The sequence below is a fragment of the Schistocerca nitens genome, chromosome 11 (genome assembly GCF_023898315.1).
Source record: "Schistocerca nitens isolate TAMUIC-IGC-003100 chromosome 11, iqSchNite1.1, whole genome shotgun sequence".
Taxonomy (NCBI): Eukaryota; Metazoa; Arthropoda; class Insecta; order Orthoptera; family Acrididae; genus Schistocerca; species Schistocerca nitens.
The window spans coordinates 63603332-63619247 of NC_064624.1; the positions used below are offsets into that span (position 1 = coordinate 63603332).

The 15916-nt window shown below is 39.1% G+C and overlaps 1 protein-coding gene across 1 annotated transcript in view; it reads left to right on the forward strand.

Annotated features, from left to right (window-relative positions):
* The first annotated feature begins 1390 nt into the window (after nucleotides 1–1390).
* The window catches only part of LOC126212633 (GA-binding protein subunit beta-2-like), a 149733-nt gene continuing 135207 nt past the window's right edge, over nucleotides 1391–15916 (forward strand). The window contains exon 1 of the mRNA XM_049940060.1: nucleotides 1391–1465. The gene's annotated coding sequence lies outside the window, so the exon portion shown is untranslated. The remainder of the gene's footprint in view (nucleotides 1466–15916) is intronic.

Genomic DNA, 15916 nt, shown 5'->3' on the forward strand with positions numbered 1-15916 from the left:
CGACGCTCAAGTAACACGTTTGAATACTGACGTGATAATTAAGAAGCCAGGAGATTACAAGTTTTTATATCCCGTCCATGGCTACTGCGAACATAATGAACTGTTTTTATATGCCGACAGATTGCGTAATAGAGCACACAATTCTTTGCTGTAGGGAGGTGGGAGTGTCATGCAAACATGACGCCACAAGTGGTTAGCGGAAGTCAGTGTCGTTTTACAGTAAAGTATACAATACGTAACCTCATTTGGGAAAAAAGATAACTTTTGCGAATTTGTCTGTGGAGCCATACCTCAAATGTGTCCTTATGCAGCCTAATCACAATTTTGTGTGCCCCACCGACGTAATTTATTGTTTACAAGTTTACATGCTTATTACCGTGCTATATGTAAAGTCTCAATGCTGTTTGTACATATATTAACATTTTTTCACGTGTTCATTTACTTCATAAAACGGCCATTGATCGCGAGGAAGTTAAACTGCCGACATTCCGGAGCGCTAGCAGCAACAGTCAGTCGCTTGAGGCAGCGACAAAGCTCTGTGGGCTGCAGGGCAAGGAGAATTCACGCAAAAATAAATTCTTCTTCGTTACTGCGATCTGCTAGTTCAGTTAAATGCGATGGAATTCAAAACAATGTCATTACGTTTGTAAGTCATTCAGTAACGTACCTGCAACTTATATAACTTGAGCAATGCTGGTTGAGCGAGGTTTTGTCATCCAACACCGTTACACGTGCCAGACGTGACGGGACAAAGGTGCTGACCGCATTCTCAGGAGTTACATACTTAATCTCTGATAAAATGAACGTGCTTAAAACGGTAAAATGATGGAATGCCGTTGTATTGTTTTGGTTTTTTTACCTTAAAAACACAGTAGGAAATTCGGCATCGGTAATCGCATTTCCAGAACCGATTTGATACTGTTTACAGGACGAACCAGAAGGGGTCCTTGCACATGGGTTTATGAAGAGTGTGTTTATTAGCCCTATGTAGGACTGTTAAAAGTAGGTTTCATATTTCCGTTGAAGCAGTTACATTGAATAATAACATATCGCTCGTTTCCAAGAATGGGATGACAGACAAAAGCTATTTTTACACTTCACATTTCTTCCCTGTTCTATATTTATAATTTTATACGAAAAGCTATCAGAAGTCCTATCGCCATTATAATGTACTTCATGGTTGTGTGACACAATGGAGACGTATTACTCTGCTTATTCTTTTTAACGTCTCATTGTTACAGAAATTCCAGAGCCAGTACTGTGTGAGCAGACCACAGCCCCATGCGAGAGGCTGACTGCAGTTGGTACCTGCCGCCCTCTCAGCAGTTGGCAGCACTGGCAGCGTGGCACTCCCTGCGCCTTCTGTTGTCTGTCGCATTTGTAGCGAGCTGTTTCCAGTGTGAAGGCGTGACTCCGCATTTTGCGCTGCAGCTTCCGAGTTGATATCTACTACTCCGTTAATAAGGTAAAGGTGACCATTTCCATTCGTTCCCGCTGTTTTGAATTATTTACTTTTTAGTTTTTGAATGGCCGTGGTAGTTGTGCGGTTTCTGTTTTCTCCGTCGAGGCTATTGCGTATAAAGCAAACTATGAAGGTTACTATGTTCTCAAAACGCTAGCGAATTTCGTATTAAAAATCTTGGTATTTTTAAGCGCTATCGAAATTCTAGTTAAATCTGCTGTTTTACTGACTAGAGGCAAGAATGAAAAGCACAGTCACGGACTAGATTTTTTTGTCGTTTTCGCGCCATTTTGTTGAATTGTTTTCTCGAAATATTGGGTTGTACTCGTTACGTCTGATGTATAAAAGAACTACCCTGCTTGTAGGTGGAGAATAACGTAACGGAATGGAGCTTGTTTCTCCCTGTCCTGTATTTGCTAACATTGATATTTTTACTTCTGTGGAGTAATGTTTTCGGCGACAATTCCGCCTCTTGGGTAGTCAGTTAGATAAGGTTGTGCCCCATTTCGTCTCTATTATATTTGTGTAATTGCAGAAATCAATGAATTCTTACGTTGACCTCAAAATGTTCGCCTTTATGGGTTTAGTACTGTAGTCACGTAGATTAATAATCGTGTATCTTCAGTCTGACTGGCTTATTCTTACCAAACAGCAATCCTTATTCTAACAATGTATTTGAATGAGGAAAACAATACCGTACATTAAGCGCCTATATTGAAACATTTTTTTGCTAAAACCAGTCGTCCTCAATGTATTTTCTGAGAAGCGTTCATCATTGGTCAGAACGATATAGAAATAGGTGGTGTGACGATTACAGATGTTACTGCAGTAAACTATTATCCATATTCGTGATGGAGCAGTGCACAGGCGAACTTCTGGTTCACAGTGTGTCCGTTGAACTGGCAGTTCGCTCGTGGACTGATCGACAACAAAAGGTTGTGAAGTCTCTTCGGGAGGAGATATTTATTTATTTATATTTTTCTCATTTGTTCGGAGTTTTCAAATAGACGCGCGAGTGTAATTGTGGGGTCCAAGATGCAAAAATTGTTGAATGCATTATTAGCCTCGGCGTATTTGTACTTTCAGAGCATGGACTCAAATATTGAAATCATTCTGGACCCACGCAACATGTTCAGACTGTGGTAGTCTAATCCTGGCTCTCGGCGTAAGCTGGAAAGTAAAATCTCAAAACTAGTATTGCTCTCGTCTGCAGCTGACTGCTGTGAAAAAATGTCTCTTACATGTTAAAGCGGCTGATCTGAGCTTCCGCTATCATTTTGCATTATAGGGCGACGCGTAATGGCGCCTGTTGAAGCAGAGGCCGCGAAAATAGTGGAGCTGTAAACGTCTTAAGAAAAATTAATTCGATGCAAGGAACATGAGGGCTCACTGTACATCGAAATAACTCACATTTAAACTTTAACGTACAATATTAGCAACATCTAACTTACGTGGTACAGTATCTCTTCTACCTATTACAACAATAATCAAGGAGCTTTATTCTCCCGTATGAATTGCATAGAAGTTTACATTTAAAGACTTTACTCCTTGATACGATGATTAAATTTAATATTTACTATAAAATTTTACGCCGTCTTTGCGCTCGGTGATACACGAGGTTCGTGTACATTTACTGCGTCGCGAGATAACGTTTCTCTTTCCAAGTTTTTTAAATGTCTTGACAACACAATTGTCTCTTGATAGAAACTGAGGATTCACATATATATTCTTGTTAAACAAAGCCACAGGAGTTGTTGAGTAACACTATTAGCTTAAATAAAGGATTAATCAACTGCTAGTGCGGTTTTAACGAGAATACATTCTTATAGCTGTAGTTGCCTACAATGTAAAGTGTATTGTTATTAGGTAGAGCAAGCAATACAGTTTATATCACAGCAAACGGATCTCTTGATACTAATACGCAAAGAGTAATTTCAGCGTCTTTCGTTGAAGTAAACGAAAAAATAGGAATGCGAACAGTAGACAAACGTTCAGGTACAAGGACTGATATAACCTCCTCTCTACGTGCATGAAACCCTGGTTACGCTGATACACAGATCTGTAGCATAAGGAGGTGGTCTAGGTTAGGTTGGAATAAGACGGTATTGTTGGAGACGGGTAATCCATTGGATGTGAATGGGCAACGGATTGCTATGCAGTAACGCCTGATGTCCACATTTGCACTGTAATTAAGGCACTTTGCCACATACAGGGCGAGTGAGGAGGAAAGGTACATGCTTTCAGATGCGATAGTATAAGTGATACTGAACAAACAACTTCATGTGGACATTTGCCACATTGCGAATGGTTTCCGAGATAGAATGTTTATTACTTCTAAACGTTCTCCTTTAATAACTCATAGTGCACATTCCAAGGAAAACGTGTGTTAGTACACAGTTAAACTAAATTAAATTTGCTACAAAAAATGGTCCTATTTATTTTTGTCTACGGGTAACAGTGTGCGCGGAGACATCGCGAGAGTATTGAAAATCTGGCGCGTGCGCTGTAGCTTATGCGCTTTTTGTAGGCCAGTTTGAGGCAGGTTTTCTACCTGATAGACCGAAAGCGTCCTGTACGAAAATGTTCGTACCAACTTCATCTGTGTAAATGTGGTACATTGTAAAAAGACAATAATACAGAACGTAAATAGAAATGTACCTTAAGTGTTCTATCTCGGGAAACCATTAGGAATAGGCCATACATCCACATCAAGTTTTTTGTTCAGAATCACTAACGCCATCACGCGTCAAAACACGTACCTTTCCTCCTGACTCACCCTGTGTATAGTACCTTCCAAATTAAAACCTAAAATGCAAGGTAACTTCAGCAAACGTTAGAACGATAAAAGAATTCTCCCAAGAGTGCCCTGCCGATGTCAGATATTTACTTTGACCTGTGTCGTAATTTCACGGGACGTCCTGTGTGCACAGACAGACCACATTTATTTTCCTCCTACATTCTTGCTTGAAAGGCACAGTGTGCTGATACTTTTAAGTACCTTAGACTGAAAGGGAAGCTTTACTTGGCGAAGCATGTGAATGTCTTGTAAGGGGACTAAATTAGGTTTTGTTGTTGTAGGTATTTCACGCATACTGCATTTTGGGAGTGGCTTATCCGGCGTTTTGATGATCGGTCAAACTAGATTGGTAGTGGTATTAACAAGTACCAAATTTTTGAATTGCTAGTATCGACACACTGGTAAATTTTATTTCACGAAATTCGTGCATCAATAATCATGTGTAGTTTAATGTGTTTTCTGTCTTAAGCCGGAGAACAATCTTTACTAGTCGTTCCTTACATGTTTCTAACCGTATGATCTTCGACTGCAAATGTGTAGTGTTATATGGAGGCCAGAATTTAGATGAGAACGTTCACTGATCAGTATGTAAATGAATAGACGGTAATAAATTTGTCGTCGGGATGGAAATTTCGTTGTTACCCACATTACGCACACGAAACTGTACGGAGAATTTTCCCGTCATTAACAAATAGTGTGACGTCAGTTCCTCTTCTCATGGAAACAGTTGTCCTGTGCTGTGATTGGCCGAAAACAGCAGTCGGAACACAAGCCAGATTATATTCAATTTTCGCGAAGTTTAGGTGGCTTGTTTCGGAGTCATTGCTTATTAAATTGTGATCTACGAAATTAAGTTCGTGGTACGTTTTAATGGACATAGATACTGGAAAACGAAAACCACCTTTGCTTCCATGCACTCCAGGCACGCGGTACTAACACAAGACATTGTTTCAAGTACGTGGAGCTGGAACAACGGTTCTGCTCACGTGGTCCGCTGTGTTGTGAAGAAGAAAAAAATATAAAAAAATGAAACCGCGGAGGAGAAGACTTGATGTGGCGTCAAGGCTGTTTAATAGAACGACTCACTCATTGGCGTACCAACCATTTCTTTGGGGGAGGGGTGTTCAAGAAAACCCATTTGCTGATTTCGTCTTTCAGCAAAACTGTTAAGAATACATAAATACCGACTGTGTGGGAATGTGTGTTAGGTACACAGCGCTGTTCTACAGATACAACTCGTTAATAATAATATGGACCCAGTTTTAAGGTTCGTCCTCTGTAAACTTGTTTCGTTGCTTTAATTTTTAAAAAGACATTGGTGCTACTTTGTTTTTAGACAATTTACGAAAAGGAATACCTATTTACTATAGAGTATGGTTAACAATCGGGTAGAGAAACCTTTTATTATTGTTATCATTTTATAAACACTGTGCAACACATCATAAGGGAAAAAGAAAAACGTATTTTGAAATAAAGACCTTATTTTGTTTTTATTTAGACTAAAAAATTTTAGGTAAAATTTGCAAATGTAGTTTTCCTCTGTACGGTTCGGGAAACAAATTTTTTTCATGAAATCGATAAGATTAATTTTTCCAGTCGTGTCTGGATGAATATGGAAGTGGAGTAAAGGGGTGACTCTCGATTGAGTCAGCGTTCATCTGAGGCAAGTTTTAAATCGTATCAAAGCGCTGAATGACTTCTGAGGATGGTGACGGTACTGGAACTGTCAGAACCAGAATGATGAGGCAAATAACTCCCTGGAGGAGTTCTTTAACCCTAACAGGTTCAGCGGTAAGTTTTCTTGCAATAGAGAGTACGTTACATGGTTGTATACCAGTCGTAATAGTTCACATCATTTAGAGCTGTGCAGAAAGCCTGTCCAGGTTGAAGTCTATTGTATTTACTCAAAGCAATTCTTCCAAACGTCTTGTAGATGGAGGACGCATTTGGGAGAACGTAATAACCACCGCTTCAAGATGGAATAGTCTCTTTAAATTCTCTTAGTTGCCCTTCGATCATTTTTTCAGAATGAGATCAAGAATTTCGAACGAATCCTTTCTAAAATTTCGTTCCGAGGACAATTTTTTGGATACATGGTGTTTCTGTGTGTTGCAGTTCAGTTGGGTTTGAGTAGTAGATTCTCCCGCTTCTGGCTACAGGAGTGTGGCTGTTGGCTGTGCAGGCAGTCGCAGCAAGCAGCTAGATGCTACGCCTAGCATCCAGCTCTCGTTGGTCTCTAAGGTTACTCATATGATTTTGAAACGCGTCCCTGTTGGTCTTTGAACATTTTTGAACACATTTTAAATTGGTTTATGAATGAGTCATAAGTTGATTTTTGAATGTGTGCATAGTGTACGTGATGTCTCTGCCAGGAGAATCCTCGTAGTATCTAGAAATAAACTTTCCGCAGACAAAAGGGGATGGGGCTATACGAGCTGAACTGAGTAAAGCCGAACGGATGAATGCCAATCGCTGTCTGATTATGTGGTTGATTGGGTTTGCGAAAGATCAGCGTTGTTACAATTACTAGCGAAATCCAAAGATTCAGAGTACCAGAATGGAAATAAACGACTGACAGGAATAACAGATGAGAAATATTACGTATTATCTTCTCGGTGTATCCATGAAAATGAAATTTGGACAGAAATTTTTTGGCCAGATCGCTATACCAGTAAGGACCGTTTTACAGTCCCCAGCTAGCAGCCGCTTAAGTTCTATTCTGGAAGTAACGCGGAAAACGTAAAACGCCTAACTGGAAAATAATCGCGGGATAACTAAACCTGTGATTCTGGCAGGTTAGTGGAGTTAATCGACGAACAAATTTTGAGAATGGCAGGAATAGTTACGGAATTGGTTCTGACAAGATTGTTTGTTAGAACGTGGAAGAAGAAACGGGGACATCACACAATTTTAGAAGAATAAGACGAATCTAGATTCAAATAAAAACTTCGTAATGCTACTTTTCGATCTCATGCTTGAGAATCCGGTGCGTATAAATAAAATGTGAAACTATTTCCTAACACGAAGCTTTTTGCTTGTAGTAGGCCTAATAGCCATGTGATATTGGTACTTTGTGAATTATATTCTTTCGTGTTATAAAAAATGGCCATTTGTGCCAAAACAGTCACGTTTATTTGATGTGTGTTACAAAATTGCTGCAATATTAGAAAGGCCTATTTTGTTTTATCTAGCAGACAATGACAAAATAGACGTAATCAGATCGAAAAGCCACACCTGTCTTGGGTGTTATTTGTGTTAAAAGCTTTTTCAGTATTAGCTAAGGACATTTCCATTTTTCATGTAGCAAAACGTTTGACGAACTTTGAGGTAAGAGATTCCTTCGCAGAAAGGAAAGCACGCCATGTAAAGCTGGAGCAAGATTAGAGAGAAAAAATGCTACCAGCTAAGGATTGAAGAAATGTGTACTTTCTTGCTTCTCTTGGTTTTATTGGTTTTATGCATCCTATATTTAATTTTAAGCCACAAAAAACAGCAAGTTATTAGCTAATAGGCAATAAAGAGTGCAAATTTTCTTATTAGCTAAAAGGGATGAAGAGTGCAAATTTTCTGGAGAGTTCTTGTTCTCCCTATTACAAATAATCCCATTCTCTGTTAATTGCGAGATTTTTAAATAGGGGCAGGCTGTCAAACCGGGAGCAGAAGAGGCACCAGAGCACATTTCAGTTTCCACTGTCCTGAATATAGTTTGGTGGCATCCATTATAAAATATACACGTTTCAATTCCACAGAGCGAAATACAGTGATTTGCTGTAGAAGAACGCTTTATGAAGAGGCGTGGCACTGCAATTTAGCACACTTCAGACCAAATAATGTCTTACGTTTCCTCGAACACGTGTATTCTATGTTTCTCATAAAGACGTGCGCTACAAGATGAACATATATTGACATGTGGACGCAAATTAACGAACATCTAGAGATTTGTAAAATAGATATAATGCAGAAACACGAGAAGAAGCTCAGCAATCTTTTTTGTCTGCTTTCTAACGAAAAATGCCCTCAGCATATTTCATAAAAGCAGTCACATCTTTCATGAAAGAATTCTAAATAAAACCATCATCATGTTTACTCAGAATGAAAAAATCCTGTTAGGAAAAGGACTAAAATACGTCAGGCCTAACCTTTTAGACAGAAATGTGAGAGAAAATGTGCTTGTTGATTTAAAATTCTGTCTCGATTATAAGAAGATTGATAATGCTTCTCAAGCCAGAATTGCGTGTGATGTAACCCACATGCTTGAGCAAAATACAGCTACTTTTCCTAATGCTATGCATAACGTCAGAATTTTAGTAACTTCCATTAATAATAATCTTAAAACAGCAAATGCTTTAATAACTAAAACCGATAAAGGTTGTTGTCTATTCATTGCTTATATTTCTGAGTATGTTTCTAAAACTGAAAATTTCTTCAGTGAAAACAACATATATTTAATAAAATTGCAGCCAAATAGCCATATACAGTTACTTTGCTTAACATTTTACATTTACATTTTTGCATATTCATTTATCGATTTCACTCTTTTACTGCACAGTTCTATGTGATATCGTTCACAGGCTTCGTTGCACAGTTCACATACACATGTTGCGGTTGGGTTGTGATAAGTTTTGTTTTTGCAGATTAGATGATGAAAGCCGTGAATAGAAAGTCTAGTTACATGTCGCTGTTCGAAATTTGGTGCTGTCCATGAGCGTTTCGTCATTGCTTCGGTGCCATAAAACTCTGGCCATATTTTTTCTCGTTTGTCCTCCATGATTTTCAGTTGCTTTCTGGAAGACCTGGTGTGTGGCATCATATATCGGAGTCTGATATCTTCAATTAGGAATGTCTCTCTCGCTAGCAGGTACACTAGTCTAGATCTTGCTGTCTTTGAGAGACCTAGTGCTCTTTTTAGATAGGTCGATTTTACCTTTTCTAGTGTTTCTAGATTTTTCTGTCAGGTGGTCCCATATAACCTCCACCCCATAGGCCAGGATTGGCAAGATTTTTGTGTTGAATAGTTTCATGGTTGTTTCTAGACTGAGTAGGCGGATGTTTTCGATGTCCTGTATTGCTATTATTGCTTGGGCTGCACGTTCTGTTGTATGTTTAGTGAAGCATTTGGCTGTTGGTTGCAGTGTCACTCCTAGGTATTTAAAGTCTGAGATTTTTATTTTTTGTCCTCTGATACTGATTTCCGCATTCTTGGGTGTTTTACCTCCTTTTCTGAAAATGACCATTTCTGTCTTTATGTTTATGTGTAGTTTGTGTTCACTGCACCATCTGTCTATTTTCTCAATGATTCTCTGCAGCTTCTGTATATCTGTTGAACCTATGGCTATGTTGTCAGCGATTGCATATACACACACATCTTCTTCATTTTCTGCAATTCGGAGTACTACTTCAGTGGCTAGAATGTACAGCAAAGGGCTCATTGGGTCGCCCTGTAAGACTCCGTTCGATTGCAGAATGGGGTTCGAAAAAGAGAGGTTGTCTGATATTGTGATTAAGTTCTATTCGAGGATTGACTTGATTATTCTTGCCCATACGCTATCTTCTCCCATTGTGTTTTCCAGTTTTCGGACTATGAGCTCTCTTTCCAATAGGCCAAAGGCTTTGGTAAAGTCCATGAACACTGTGTAGAGCATTTATTTCTTTTGTAGCGCTTCATCGATGTTGTTTAGAGGAAGCCTGACTGCCGTAAGTGTTGATCTTCCAGATCTGAAACCCATTTGTCGTTCTGGGAGATGACTGTCCACAGAGGCTTGAATTTTTTGTGTTATTATCTTTGAAAACATCTTGAATAGAGTATTTTCCAGGGCTACGCCTCTGTACTTGTTTGGGTCCATTGGGTTTCCTCTACCTTTGTAGAGGACTTTTATTGTCGAGAGTCTCCATTGTGTCGGAATTCTTCCAAGTTCCAGGCATTTGTTAAACAGTTTGGTCCATGCGTGTTGGAGGGCCTCTTTTGCATCTTTTATATGTTCATTATATACATTATCAGGTCCTGCTGCTTTCTTGTTCTTCAGTGCTGTTATTACTTCTTTCACGTCTTCTTCATTTAGGGGTTCCCATGTATTGTCTTTTTCCTTAGTTTGATGTTGTTTCTCTTTCTTTGGGGGTGTTTTGAGTCCTCGTTTGTTCAGTATCTTACTGAAGTGGTCTTCCCATTCCTTCAGTTCTATATTTGGTGTATGAGCGATTTTTCTTGGTCTTGCTGCTATGTATGGGTCTTTCTCTGCTTCATCCGCTTCTCTTTTTGCCCCTCTTTCTATGTATTCTTTTTTCTTCTCTTCTATTAGTTTTTTGTAGATTCTCCTCTCTTCTGCGTACAGTTTGCATGTTTCCTCGTCATGCTGGTTTCTTAGTCTGTGGAGGGTTCTGAGAACAGTGTTCCTTTTGCTGTAGCATTCAGCATCGAACCATCTTTTGGCCGTCCTTGTTTTGGGGATTGTTTGTATCACTGAATTTTTTAGGAGGTCTTCTATTTGGTCTGTTGCTTTTTCAAGGTCTCCTTCCTCTATGAACGTTTCTATTTGTGTTAATTGTTCTTGCTGGTTTGTTAATTTTTCTGTGTCAGTTTTTCTTTGTGTGATTTGGTGGGTCTTTCTTGCTGACGGTGACGTGTCGATATTTATTTTTATCTTCATTGGAATGTGCTTTCGTATAGGAGTAATGGAGTCATGCCATATTGGTTGAATACTTCCTTATATGTCTCCTCTTGTTAATGCGATATCAATGGTGCTCTTCCCAAAGTGGCATATGTATGTAGGTATCTGTCTATCGTTAAGTAGGGTGAAACCATCTTCTTCTAGGGTTTCAACGACTAGTTTTGTTTTATAGTTTTCTGTGTCTATTCTGCAGTTGAGATCGCCTGCAATAATGGTGGGTTTGCTGTCGCATTGTTTGATGAGTGTGACTATTTCGTCAATTATTTCTACAGCATTTGTGTGCGGTTTAAAATAGGCTGCAATTATATTTATGTTTGCCGCTTCTATTTTCTTGTTTTATGATTTTTTGGTGGGCGTCATCCAGGGTTTCAGTAGGATAGATATTCCTCCCATGGGTCGTCCTCTTTCTCCCTTCTTTGCCATTAGGTGATAATTGTGGAAATCTTTATGTTGCCAGCTGTCTATGAGGAAGGTTTCTGTTAGAATTGCAAGATCCGAGTTTTGCAGAATGTCTGTTGGTGTTAGGTTAAGAGCACATTTTACTCCCTCTGTATTCCACAAGATTGCTTTTATTTCTTACTCTTCTGGTTTTCTTCTTAGTTTAGTTGAGCTCTGCTCCCTCTTCCATTGATCGTCTTGGGAAACGAAATCGACTTACTTTTATGTTTTCTGGCCAGAATTCTGGTTCTTGTATGATTTGTAGCTTTTCAAACGGAATGCCTACTTTGAAAGCCTTTTTGTCGCCCAGTGTGCGCAATTCTTCACATTCTAGTTGTCCCAGTATTCCGTTCTTTCAACATATGGGAGTTGCATGAGGATCCGACTCCTAAATTACAGAAAGAAGTGAGATCAGCCATTAACAATGCAAAATTTCTTATAAAACCTTTCCAAAAGGAACTACTCATTAATATGAACCCTCAGCCCCCTAAACTTCGGTCCCAGTTCAAAATTCATAAACCTAATCACCCAATACGTCCAATTTCAAATAGCATGAATAGCGCATATCACGATTTGGCCCGATTTCTACACGAAACTTTGAAAAAATCTTTAGTTTTCGAAAATAAATATTGAAAACTTAGTATGCAGTTCAGACACCAAGCTGTTTTCCTGAGATATAAAAAATCTTTATACCAATGTTCCGGTACATGAGACGCTCATCATTGTGGAAGAAAATTTACGTCAATTTGATAAAGATCTATCAGATGAACAGATTACCGATTTTATGAATCTCATTAACGTCGTTGTCAAGTACAACTACTCTGAATTCAACGGACAACTGTAGCAGCAATCTGATGGGCTCGCTATGGGCAACCCTTTAGCCGGCATCCTTGCCCACATCTTTATCAATTCCTTGGAAAAAAAGCTGTGTAACCGTTTCTCAGCCGCTTCACTACGTATCATTTCTTACACAAGATACGTTGACGATATTCTAGTCATCTATAACGGACCCGCCGAATGCACTGATCAACTTTTTAACGGCCTCCATGAAAAAAATTCTTTCACTATTGAACTCGAAAACGAAAACCGCCAGTTACATTATTTAGACTTGACGGTTACAATTGAAGACAATAACATCACTTTCAATATTTTTCGAAAAGAAACGTATACTGACCAAATCGTGCCTGCTTCCTCTTTTCACCCAGTCTCAAAAAATGGCCTTTTTTCACTCTGCCGTCTACCGAGCCACCTCTATACCACTTCCAACAGAAAAGTTTAACGAGGAGATTAATTTACTTAAAACCATAGCAGTTAATAATAAATATACGCCTAACATAGTGGACGATATCATCAAAAAGAAAACTGCAAGAACTACTACGCACAACACCTCACCCGCTGAAGTTAACCCAACAAAACGTTCTTCTATTCCTTTCGTAGGACCCATTTCCTATCAGATTCAGCGTATACTTCGCACCAAATACAACTGCAATGTTGCCTTCTCTACTAATTACAATCTGACGAGAAAATTCATACATAATTTGAAATCCATTCGCTCCCCTACAGAAAGTTCTGGTGTTTATAAGATCATCTGTGATACGTGCTCCTCCTATTACATAGCGCAAATTGGACGTGCTTTCAAACATCAGATATAAAGAACATCTTTTGAGAAAAAACGGCATCAGTCTCCTAAATTCATCCTTTGCCGATCATCTCTTAATTACTGGACACGTGCCTAAAGCCATTGGCGATAACAATATTCTGCATACCGAAAAGAAGGGGCGTAGGTTAGATATTTTAGAGGAATTGGAAATTTTCAAACATCTATCTCGTTATGATGGCCTCATTCTCAGCGAACAGCTGCAGCTGCGAAATAAAAACTTTTTCCACTGTGTAAAGCCGTTGCTTGATCTTTGATTCAATTTCCTCATGCAGTTTGCCGAAATGTTATTTTCCTGTTACGTCTTTGCTGTTTTCTTGTATGTCATAACTGACGGTTTTTTTTTACGTTACAAAATGTATCTGTTTAAAGCAGATAAATATGTCACTTCATCTTATTATTATTAGTGCTTACATCATGCCTGAATCAGCTTCGTTACAATTTCATGTGTGTAATTTTGAATGTACAGTAGCGTAGTTGTTTCTGCGGCTACTAGGTGGCGCTCGTAGCAACACCGTGTTTACTTGCCCACACTTTCTAACGTGGGCACCTCAGTTTGGTTGCAACCCGTGTTCACTCAGGTACGAGCAGCCCTTAGCGGCTCGCCATCTTATCGTATTTACAACTTTTCATGACGCCGCCTTTCCGGCTTAGATTTTTTTAGAATGTGAGTTGTAAGTACTGCATCTCTTTCGTCAGTGCACACTTTCGTTTATTAATGTTTTATATACCTTTTATGTTTTAGAACAGTTAGTTTAATTCTGAAGACGACTCTCATAGTAGCGTCGAAACCTGGTCAATTTTGACTTAATATTTGTGACAGAGGGCTTATTTGTTCTAATATAATTATGACACGGACACTGAACCTTAGCAGCTATGTTCAAAGTTTTACAATGAAGTTGTTTTTGTCTGCTCGCTACAGAAATTTGACTTTTATTAACCTTTTCCGCAGATGAAGTCAATATATTTGAAATGAAACTTTTAATTCCACAGTACTGGTTAGTTTCAACTGTTTGCTGCATTTCAGGCGCACGTTTTCACCTTCCTAGCACGTATGGCATTAAGCCATAATAATGAACCAAACATGATACAATACGGTACTGGTGCTCAAAGAAAATTTACATCCCGAAAACCACACCGCAAAGCTTAATATCTAGTCGAGGTCTGCTTCATTGGGAATCTGCACACACGAATGTGCACTTAAAGTATGCACTTCAAATGTGCACATTTTAGTATGGTTCACGAAATTCCGATGCTCTTGGAGTATCCTCAGATGGCTTGTTTCTTTGATGACATAATGTAATGATCCTTCGGTGTTTTACACGTACGTACATACAGGGGCTTCCTACGTCATGGTAGCTGCGCAAGCGCGGTTTCTCCTGTTGTCTGCGCTCTCTGTCAGCTGCTGAAACTAACGTATTTCTAACAGGTCGCGGGAAAATATTGCGAATGGCGGTTTGAAAAGCGTTACTTTCAGAGTAAATATCCTTTTACGTAAGTTTAACTACGTGCGAGAATGTACCATGAATTTATTACATCACAGAGCCTTTGACTCTCATTTAAAAATCAACTCTTTGATGACGAGCCATTTAGAAGAATTTCGAACCTTGAAGATCGGACATTTATGTCATTATTAAAAATATTACTGGCACATTTGTGTGACATATATTAATGTGTAACACGCGCACCAAGATCAACAATATATGTGAAAGCTTTGCTTTTCTTGCAGCAACACTATGTATAGTAATTTAAACTGTTAGCTTTCCCTGTTTGTGCGTTCGTGCTACTTAACAGTGGTGTTGCTGTTGGCTGACTACATCAAGTGTCCTACGATCTGAATATCTGCTGTCATCGGTTGGCGAGCTATGACTGGCTTACAAAAGCGCATCGCAATCTCGATTTCAATGATTCGGAAAGTAACATGCGGTGTTTGGTGGAATTCCAATGTGTTCTGTCGTAATACGAAAATAACGCAACGTACATGTTGCTGCACATCAGATATTTCGTAAACGTGTCTTTCTCCCTCAGTTTCCATTTTTAAAGTGCCGGGAAATTCTACGCCCGTGTTTAAAACCAAAACCATTCAGAGGAAGGATTGTTAGGGAAAATATACTGTCACTTAACACGGAAAAAGCGTGTTTTCACCCGGGAGAAAGTGTATTTTTAACCGGGATTCTGGGAAAAATCCGGGAGTTTTTTCCTTGTCCGCGTATACAACCTGTCTTTAAATGCTCGAAAATTTTTTTCCCAGCAAAATCCTTTCCATTTTACTTAAATAAAACCTTAATCTATCGAAATATGATGAAAACCGGAAGTCCATTTTTTCGATCTGAACCACGGTGTGGTCCCCTTAATAAACTGAGGGCTTTTTTTGGCACAAGACGTTATCTAAGCAATAACTGCCACGACGGCGTACATTGCTTAACTACTATCGCAGGGTGACTGTGAGGAATGTGGCCGCTACGCAAAGGAGCCTGTGTCAAATCGTGAGTGTATTATGTATTCGTATGAGACAAAACTGGGTATGTATGTAACTAGGCATATTATTAACATTTTCATTCTGAAATGTGAACGTAGTGCGTGTCGTGAACCATGAACTTCATGACAGCCTGCTATATAGTAACATTTCTGAACATACGTCTTTCTGATCCTGCAACAGCAGTGGACTTTCTCTTGTCGTGGAATAAAAGGATGATCCGTGTGCACTGTCACGATGCCTAGTTTCATGACCAGCTGCAATGGGTTATGGAGGGATTTGTATGCAATACTACACCTGACTCAAACGCGTGCGTCCAGATACAAATTTTCTTCAAACTTACAGGAATTATTCCATTAAAGTTCTCGATACTGTGTTACATGTATATAGTTTGCGTCTTTCTGTAAGAATTTCTTATATT